We start from the raw sequence: 10611 nt of genomic DNA, 5'->3' as shown, positions 1-10611 counted from the left end.
TTCTCTAATAAATTACTTTTCTTAGTTAGATTTCTCTATTCAAACACACTCTTAATGAATTATTGACGTGAATAATAAAATGTCACATCAATCCTTCATATTTAAACATTTTGGATGATATGATTGTCAAGTGTCATCCAAGTCATTTTTGTGATTGTTATATAATAAGCAAATTTATTTCTTTTCTAAAAGAAGTGATTATATTTATAAGGTGGACCTGGGATTACCACAACAAAATTATTTTTATACTTATCCAACCCAAATTTTTGTTAAAATCATCTATGTGAACTCAAATCCAACACTATCAAGACCCAAAAATACATAAAATAATATTGGACCAACTTAGTTTATCAACATAATATATCAATATTTACATTATGTATAATCTTGTTAAAAAAATTTATGTAGTCTAATAATTTTTCTTTCATATTTACCAAATTAGGAAATTACTAAATACACTTCCCTTATTTGCTAAATGCATTTTTTTTTGTTTTCTCAAAACGTGTCTTTAGTCCATCATTACAACATGAAATTAAGAAAATATAGAAATTGAAGAGTGAGCTGAGAAAATGAAAACACATTTTTTTTAATTCAAGAGACTAAATTAGATGATATAAAATTAAAAAACTAAAAAAACTTGGAAAGTAAAACATATTTTACCCAATATTAAACATATATATAAATATAATAGAGAAAAATATGTTTTTACTCTAGGTAGTTTTGTTCAATTGTAGATTTAATCTCTATACTTTCAATTGATGCTTTAGTCGGTGTACTTGTCTCTCATTTAATGGAGCTAGTGGCGCTAACTATGTTCACATTGCTGCGGTTTAAAATACACTTTTTGCGCATTCAAACCCTCATAAATCATACAGGACATTGTAATGTATTAATACTATTGGCGGCTATAAACTTCCACAATTTATTTTTAATTTTTTCTTTTACCCATCTTCATCTTCTTCTAGAAACACTTTGAATTCTAATCGAAAATTAAAAAAATTCAAAACATCTTCAACAGCATTCGAGCAGTTCTCTATCGTCGTGAGCTCAATCGAACTGCCACCATCACAATTCACCAACACCGTGTTCTCCATCGCTTCCCAGTATCGAAGATCCTCCGTCGACGCAGAGAATCGAAGATCCTCCTTCTGCAGGTTCTCGTCCCTAGATCTGAAATACGTTTTGTTTTCATCCTTGTTACTTATTTGTCCTTGACAAGAAGGATTGAGGATTGAAAACGCAATGAATCTGTGCGGTTCGGCTTTAGGGGTTTTGAGGTTTGGGGAATATGAAAAGAGAAAAGGGCCTGGGCAATTTGTGGCGATCAAATACTACCCATAATTTATAAGTTTGAAAGTATATAGTTATATTATTTTTTTACATTTTAAAAATTATAAACCCTAACCTAAACTATCTGTCAAATGAGTGAATGATCAGAGCAAAGACCCCTAATTTAATCGCACGTCGTCGTTCCTGCTAGCAGAGGACAGAGGCCACCGTCGTGTGTTCTTCAATCTGAGGTATCTTCTGCCTGCGTTCGTTCTATCATTGTGCGTCTCTTCTGTTATACTTTCATTGGCATGGACTACCCTGTTATGATTATGATATGTTTCCTGCTTTGTAACTCTTCATGGTCTTTTCTCTCATTAAGTTTTTAAATACTAAAACAACAATACCTGCAGAATCAATTAGAGTGTTCTCATAAATTGAGTTTGGTGACTTAAAACAGTTCAAGCCAAGACAGTGGCAAATCCAATTCTAACATTTTGAGCATAACGTGTCAAATTAGATCGTGTAGGCCTTCAGATTCATTGAAATGTCTGTCTCATTGGAACAATTATCTGCGAAATCATCCGTCTTTTGTTTGGACCTATTTAAAGGTCTTAATATGAAATAGACTTTTAAACAGGCTAATAGGCTTAATATGTATGTAAAACAGTTGATTCTTTTTTCATTAATGGGTAAAATTTCTTTCTTTAATTTCTATATTGATTATTGAATTGCTTGGATCTTTTATTTTTGTATTGGATAGTAGTACGTGTAAAACCTTCATAGATCTCTAGATGGTAATGGCACCGCCATTCTCAACCATATTTCATCTATTACTCTTTTTCTGGAAATTTTCACCTTTCTTCTACAATTTTGACCAATTAGATTGTGGGGTGTTTCAATTTTTCATCGAAATCAAATTTTTATTTGAAATTTCACATTTTTCTCTTTTTTCAATCAAGCAATGGGTGGTGGTACAGCATTTTTGGAGCACCCCATATCAGACGATATACTTCAGTTACTCTTTGAAGTCTCCAACTCTTCTAACTTGGAAAAGTCCTTAGAGATTCTCATTCAGAATGCCAAATCCGATTCTGGGCGTTTGGAACTAGCTTCTAAAAAGATTCTTCCTGCAGTACTTAATATAGTTCACTCACTCACTCATGCTTCACACCACCATCAGCGTAATCATATTCTTTCTTTGTCTTTCAAGCTCCTCAGAAACTTGTGTGCTGGAGAAGCTGCAAACCAGGACTCATTTCTTGAGCTTAATGGCGTGGCTGTTGTTTGTAGTGTTCTGAGGTCAGAGGCTGCTTCTTCAGGCCCTGATCATGGGTTGGTTCGGTGGGGTCTGCAGGTTCTGGCAAATGTTTCTTTGGCGGGGAAACAGCATCAATGTGCTGTTTGGGAAGAGCTCTGTCTGGATGGGTTTGTATCACTTGCTAGACTTGGCACCAAGGAGACTTGTGACCCGTTGTGTATGGTGATTTATACATGTTGTGATGGAAACCCTGAATGGTTTAAACGGTTGTCCAGTGAGGATGGAAGGCTCGTAATGGCAGAAATTGTGAGAACCGCCTCTTCTGGTGAGTTAGTAGTAGCTTTATGTATTTTGCTTTTTTCTCTATGCTGTCCTGTCATTTGGGACTATGGGGGTTTTTAAGTTATAGCACTTATTTTATTTTCATTTGTTTATTCTTTTTTGCTTGTAATTCCTTGATTTAAATGGTGATCGGAATGGGGGTGTGAGCTTAGAAATAACAGAGAGACCCAAGATATGGAGGGTGTATACTAGAAGAAACAAAGGTGAGAAAGGGAAAGATGAGGTGGCAAGGGGAGTAACAGAATTGCCAAAAGTGTGAGAGAGAATCTGAGGGTATATAGGGAAGGTGTGTGTGAGAGAGAGAGGGTATGGGGGAATTTTGGAATTCTGTTATGGAGAGAGAATTGTGACCTCTCTAGAGGAGCTTGGCTCTGTGGCAGTTGGATTACTCCCAACTATATTTTCGATTTGGCTATCAATAACACTCACCTTCTCTCATTTACTGTGTTATTTTCCATTACTGTGTGTTTGGTCCCTAACAAATGGCCTTTTTGAAGTTTTGGTTCTGTTTTTTTTTTTTTTTACAATGCACAATGACTTTGTGTGCACCATATAGCTGACTTCATCTAGTGGGGCAGTGCTTATGTTGCTGCAGCGTGTTGCTTCTATACTTTGGCATTTTTCTATGCTGTCATGAGTGTCAAACGGGATTATGATAATTTTTAGGTTATAACATTGATTACTTTATTTTTTTTTCTTCTTTTTCATTCTTTTTTTGGTGCTTTTCTTATTCATTGGTTTCTACTGAACCAGCTAGTTTTGGTGAGGATTGGTTGAAGTTGCTTCTTTCAAGAATATGCCTTGAAGAGTCTCAATTGCCGGTGCTGTTTTCCAAATTACAGTTTGCGGATGTTCCTAAGGTTGAACTGAGTCTAAAGATGATCACTTTTCATTTGAACAAGCATTTCTTCTGCGAATCCTATCAGAAATCTTGAATGAGCGGCTTAAAGATGTTACTGTTTCAAAGGATGTTGCACTGTTTGTTTTTGGGATATTCAAGAAGTCTATTGGGGTTCTTGAACATGCAACGAGAGGGAAGTCTGGTCTTCCTAGTGGCTTTGTTGGGGTTGATGTTCTTGGCTACTCTCTTACCATACTGAGGGACGTTTGTGCTCAAGATGGTGTGAGAGGTAATACAGAGGATTCAAATGATGTTGTTGATGTGCTATTGTCATATGGCCTCATAGTGTTGCTTTTGTGTTTGCTTGGGGCCCTTGAACCTCCAGCAATAATCAGGAAAGGACTCAAACGATGTGAGAAAGAAGATGGTGCTAGTTGTTCCTTAAAACCATGCCCTTATAAGGGCTTCAGGCGAGACATAGTTGCACTTATTGGCAATTGTGTTTATAGAAGGAAGCATGCACAAGATGAAATCCGACATAGGAATGGAATTCTACTGCTATTGCAGCAGTGTGTTACTGATGAAGATAATCCTTTCCTGAGAGAATGGGGCATATGGTCTGTGAGGAATATGTTAGAGGGAAATAATGAGAACCAAAAGGTAGTTGCTGAATTGGAGATTCAAGGATCTGCTGATGTGCCTGAAATTACTTCACTTGGTCTCCGAGTGGAAGTTGATCAGAGAACAAGACGTGCAAAGCTTGTAAACATCCCGTGAAAGATCACTATAACTTTGTTGAATCTAAGCATCTAGGTCTTAACTAGCTAGTATGGCGATGTGGTCTCTTGGATTTTAGGTTAGGACTCTTTTCCCTTCTTTTTTGTTCTTTTCAAATTGGAACGGCTGTTGCTTTTGTCTATGGAATCTCGGAAGAAAATTCATGTTTAGAATAAAAAATTGTAGATGTCCAAACAATTTTGCAGAATCCCCATCAATACTCGTGACAAAATATCAAGCAATGTCAGATAGGGGAGGAAAAAGCCAAACAGCAGAACAAAGGGAATATAAATATAAAGATTGAGAAATAGGTTTATTATAGGGTAAGGAAGTGGGGTTATGTAGTTTATTATAATGTGGTTTTAGTTGTATAATATCATTAGATACTATCTTTTGATTTCTCTTACCAGTTTGATCTATTCCATGTTCACATGTAATCAATTGACTTGGTGAATATACAATGCCTCCAGATGGCTTTTTAAGTTTTGATTTCAACTCAGATTTTTTTCCTTGTTTGTTTTCTTGTCAATGAAGGGGTTTGTGTTGATTAAACTGGGAGTTATTGTTTGTCGAGCTATTTTATGTCACACTTGTCTTATTGGGGGATTGAAAATGTGAATAGGGATTGATGTGCCTTCTTCCGGAACGGTTCTCTGACTCAGGAGCAGAAGAAGGTTTTATGAATTTTTTGTTACTTATGGCTACTTTTTGAGTTTTAGAATTACACGATTTTCACTTATTTCAAATATTTTCATGTTATTTTGATGAGAAAATGTGACAAAGCTCACACAAAGCAGAAGTAGGTTTGCTTGGAAGACATTGCACCTTAGATTCAAGTGTTCCAATGTTTCAGAGACGTTCCTTCTATTCTAGCTTTCTTCTTCTTCTTCTTCTTTGAGAATACCATGATCTTAGTAATGATCATTCTGGAGATCGTCACAGCAAGTAAATCATTGTTACCTGGTATATATTTGGTGAAAAAGGAATCTCTCATTAGGAATAGTACATGTAACAACTCCATCTTTTAACCTGAAGCAAAACTATTCCAGTACCAACCCTTTCAATGAATTTACCCTCAATGACAAAAATTGACAAAACATGCTTTGACTTAGGGAACCGTTCAGGAAGAAGCCATGTCAACTCTTCACATAATCCCCTAATAAGACAACAATTAACATGAAATAGTCCAAGAAATTACTGTTCAACAAACAAAAGCGCACACACGACTTAGATATGATTTAAAAATTTACACAATTCTCCCTTTACAAATTGATTTAGTGAGATTGAGTTATGCCTTATGTTTAAATTCTAATATGATATCTAAGATGCTATTATGATAGTGACTTTTTTCCCACAAATGAATTATATTAAGTGGTAATTTTTTTCCATCACTCAGATAATAAAGTCTCACAAGTGAATCATTTCAGTAGTTATTTTTTTCCCACCATCTATAGTTTCTCTTGGAGCTCAATTTTTTTATATTTATAATTAATTTTTATTTGTGGGCAAATGAATTATATTCTTGCAACAAGCTAAAAGCTTACTAAGCTTTAGCTTATGAAAAAGTGTTAGAAAATGAGAAATATATGATGATATCATTTTTGTATCTTTTTAGAATATTTTAGAGTGTTGAAATTAAAAATTAGAAAGTTAAGGGAACAAGTCAGTTAATACTATTTAGTAGTCAATCACTGTTATGCTGAGTAGATCTTTTGAGCATGATTGGCAGTGGGAGAGACAAGCAGAATAGACTTGAACTGAGGAAACGACATAAAGTTCATCTTAAAGTGTCCTGTTGAGAAGGACTTACTTGTTTCCTGATGCTTAACATTCCAATGATAAGAGAAAAACCGAAAAAAGACACCATTGACTTTTGCAAGCTTTGAGACACTCACTGACTCACCTTATGTATGTTTGAGTAGGAGAGATTAGAAAACAAGTTATGTTGGGGTCCTACATATAAAAAAAAACCTCCTAAAATTTTGGAAAAATGTTTGTTACATTTACCTTTTCTTGTTTGACCTTTTTTAAAAGAAATAAATATTTATTATAGCTTAAAAAATTGCAAATAATTTATATTCATTCAATTAAAAGGATTTTTTTATTCCTTTGCTTCTTATTTCTCTGTATTCAAATAATGTATCTTCTCCACTATATTTCTTTTTTAATTCTACCCTTAATCATGTCTTTCTCTCTCTATTTCTAATTGAAAATCATAAGTAAATCTTTAGAAATATTTGGGACATGATGAAACAATTGATTGAGAATAAAGAACTTGGAATTAGAGGGAGAAGAAAAATGTGAATGTCCTACATGTTTTATGATTGAACCTACACCATTACCAACCCTGACTCTATCAGAACTACTCTAGTTTAAGTGTGTTTGATTGTGATATTGCTCATATCAGGTGTTACTAGTCAGGTGAGGTCTAGTACCAGGGGTCCGGACAACCGTAATGGATCTAGAACTATGGAGGCTATGGCAAGGGAATAAAGAAATGTAATTTTTTTTTTTTTTTTGGGGGGGGGGGGGGGGGTTAATTTTTTCAGTAGACAAACTGTTCTATTTTTTTGGTATTTTTAAACTGGTAAAATGGTTTGGAATGATTTAGATTGATTCTTGAACATCTTTTAAAATGTTAAACACTTTAATGCTACAATATTTGGATGGCATAAACCTTTATGCAATCATGAAATAATGTTAAACACTTGCACACAGTGTACGTAGACTATAAAGTAAAAGTAATGTCTACCATGTAGTACCATCCAAGAAACGATACATTGATGTTGTTTCCTAGGCAAAGAAACATTTGTCAGAACCTACAGACCCCAACAGACCAACCCATGATCAGGTACAGAAGAACTACCTTCTGACCTCATCAGAACACTGCAAATAACAAACACCTTATTTATGAGCCCTTCAGCGCACTGGTTTCTTGGAGCTTGAAACATATGACTATGATGATGCGAATTGCTAAGCATGAGGCAGTGACTGAACTATATTTGGCACTACAGGGAGGACCCTTTTAATCAATGTGGTGTGATATATTAGTTCACAAATAATTTTGTGATTTAAGTATGTCATTATCAGAAGAGTTAAGAGTGAAACTAATCCTTTGAACTCAATGAGAGCTAATACTGGAGTTTGCTAATGTTGGGGGATTGGTTATTTGCTTATGGAATTCCATTTTTGCAATTGTATTTTTGTGTCAAAATACATCAACCACATGTTAGGCCCTTAATTTGATTTATTTGCTAGTGTTGATCCTTGAGAAATAGTCTTGCTTGCATCCCTGGTCAAATCCTAGTGTGGTCCAGTTTCCTCTGAACCTCATCTACTTCTCTACCAATATTCCTTATAACTATTTCCCCTGCCCTTGTAGATTGATTTCATGAACCTGAGTTGGTCAGTGCCTTTTTTTTTTTTTGAAAAATATGGATGGAATGAAAGAAATGTATATTATCTCGCATGTTTTGTTCACTTTTTGATATATATATATATATATATATATATATATATATATATATATATATATATATATAATGCAATAGCTTGCAACATCTAAAAAAATCATTATTTCAATGAAAAGAAGTAAAGAGTGAGACCATACTTTTTATTTATTTATTTTGGAGAAAAAAAAGTGCTCAAATTTCTTAAATTTTATTCTGTTACAAGTAGACACTCTTATGAAATAAATAGGGCTTGACACTAATTATGGATGTTCAGTCATTTGCTTTCTAATTCCTTCCATGTGATGATACTTTGGGTTGAGATTTTAGCCATGTTTTGATTTGTCTCACAGAGAAAATGGAAGTAGTCTAAACAAACAGTATATCATATATTACTCCATTTATTTTATAATTGTATCACAGATCTCTCCAAATTTTGCAATATGGAGATTTTGATCCTCCTCCTCCTCCTTCCCTCCCTCCAAACTTGTTTTGTTGCACAATACGAGGAAGTATAGGTTTGTCTCAAAATTGTTGGCAGCTACAAGCAGTCTTATAATTTTGGAAGCATATCTGTTCATCGTACTATAGGTATATTCACCAAGAGTGTTCCTAACTTCATGTCCTTGATGAGCCATCGGTTAGAACTGGGAATTATATGACTATGAAGTTTCTGCCTTTTCTATGTTTCTTCCCTATTGCTTCATTAGATTTGTGTCCCTTCTATTGATCTTGACTGTCTTTTTTTTTATTTTAGGATCAAAGAGCATTTCAACTTGTTTCTTGCCACACACAAACAAAATAAGCCAGAAAGATATACAAATTGAAAAAGAAAATTAAACAAAACACACACAAAACTAATGTTCAAATGTTAATAATGGATTTAACTCAATTGATTGAATAGGATGCGTGAATTATTGTAAACTTCCTAACATTAACTTTGATTCTTATGGATAGAAAAATACTAATGTTCAAATAAATGATCATTTGCTTAGGGATGTGATAAGATCTTTTTTTTGAGGAAGTGATATCAAGATGCTTCATCCTGCTTGTATTTGTTAACTTGAGATAAGCTGAAATTTCAATTTATTGAACTTTCAACCCAAACTTTGAACTTACAAAGTGCCCTTTCCCTCTTCAGTATGGTCCCAATGCCAAGTGGCAGCAGGACCTGATGAAAATTCCTAGGTCAATTAAGGGCCTAAGTCAACTAATCTATTTAATTACCACACATGTCTTGTTCTTTTCTCTCCCTGTGTGTTCTGATATTTGACCAGGCCAAGTTAACGCTGGTACCAAAAAGCTGAGTTGGGCCTACAACTACAAATGTGTAAACTGATCACATAACAATGACAACATGGATAAGAGTGATTATGACAATGGGCCAATAGGAGAAGAACAACTGTTCTTCCCCCTCCCCCATTCTCATCCAAGTCCAAAACTTTTACCTAAAAACAATAACATTGCATTCTTGTCAAGCAAATCAAATACCATCGCATATGATATTATAGTCCAAAATTGCATTAGGAGGACGCTGTCTAATACAAAAAGGGGATTAGATTAGACTATAGCATAGCACGAGATACATGCTATCCTTCATACAAACAACCTTAATATATTTCACTAATGACAGAAACACTCTAGGGTCCCCACCCACCACCAAAAAAAATAAATAATAAAACAAAAAAAATATTTGTCTAATTTATAAAAACAAAATTGTTGAATATTGCCTACAGTTTTGACACGTGCACAGAGCCCAGACCGTTAGGGTGGCCACTGGGGTTGTACCTTTGCACGGATCAAGGAAGGGGACCATTTGACCATGTTCAACATTACTCCCAAAGCCAAAGGGCATAACAACAATGCCTCACCTTCTCTGCATATGCTTTTGGAAAGAAAGAATGGATGTAATGTTATTACGTACCTCATCCATAACGTGGTGGTACCATGCCATTATATTTTTATGCTGCTCGATACTGCAATGATTGTACAAATTATGTTACCAATGCAAATTTTTTCAAGATTAGTAACCAACATTAATTTCTCTGGCATGATTTATGTACAGCATGTACCATGCTATCATTCAAAGCTCTACGGATTTAAAGTATATATCAATTTCAAATTCTGATCGTGGTTACACTAGGCGAATCCACAACCAATCCATTTGAACATATCCTCTCTTTCTACATTATTATCATTATTAATTTAGTTTGCAACATGGGAATCTATTATATTTTGCTGAAATTTGATTCGTTATCACAGAATGCACAGAACAACTTACACAGAATTATTTATTTTAATTTAACTAATGATCTTAATTCGAGTCATAAGTATACTGAGATGAATTATTTTTACTAATCCCGATAGTTCTATTTGTTTTGAATAAGATTGTTTTCTGCAAAGAATACATGCAGTTTGATTTTCATATCAAAAGAAAAATTTGATTCCTTTTCTTACCTTTAGAGACATGGTACGTCAAGAGTTTACCTAGAAAATGTTGGATAGACTCACAGGGCCAAACTAAGACTGTTGACTTCATAACAAAACCCATGATCTAGTTTCCCTAAGCCTGATAGACAAGCAAGCAATCATAAGAAAGAATATAACAAAAAAAGAGAGTAATCCAAAATTGCACAATCTATCTATTAGATGGGCCACTGGGATTTTTCTAT

The 10611-nt window shown here is 34.4% G+C and overlaps 1 pseudogene; it reads left to right on the top strand.

The window, feature by feature from the left end:
* Nucleotides 1–872: 872 nt before the first annotated feature.
* On the top strand, nucleotides 873–5005 carry LOC114425332 (annotated as a pseudogene).
* The last annotated feature ends 5606 nt before the right edge of the window (nucleotides 5006–10611 follow it).

The sequence above is a fragment of the Glycine soja genome, chromosome 9 (genome assembly GCF_004193775.1).
Source record: "Glycine soja cultivar W05 chromosome 9, ASM419377v2, whole genome shotgun sequence".
Taxonomy (NCBI): domain Eukaryota; kingdom Viridiplantae; phylum Streptophyta; class Magnoliopsida; order Fabales; family Fabaceae; genus Glycine; species Glycine soja.
Note: the sequence above shows the minus strand (reverse complement) of the source record. Positions and strands in the feature narration are given on the sequence as shown.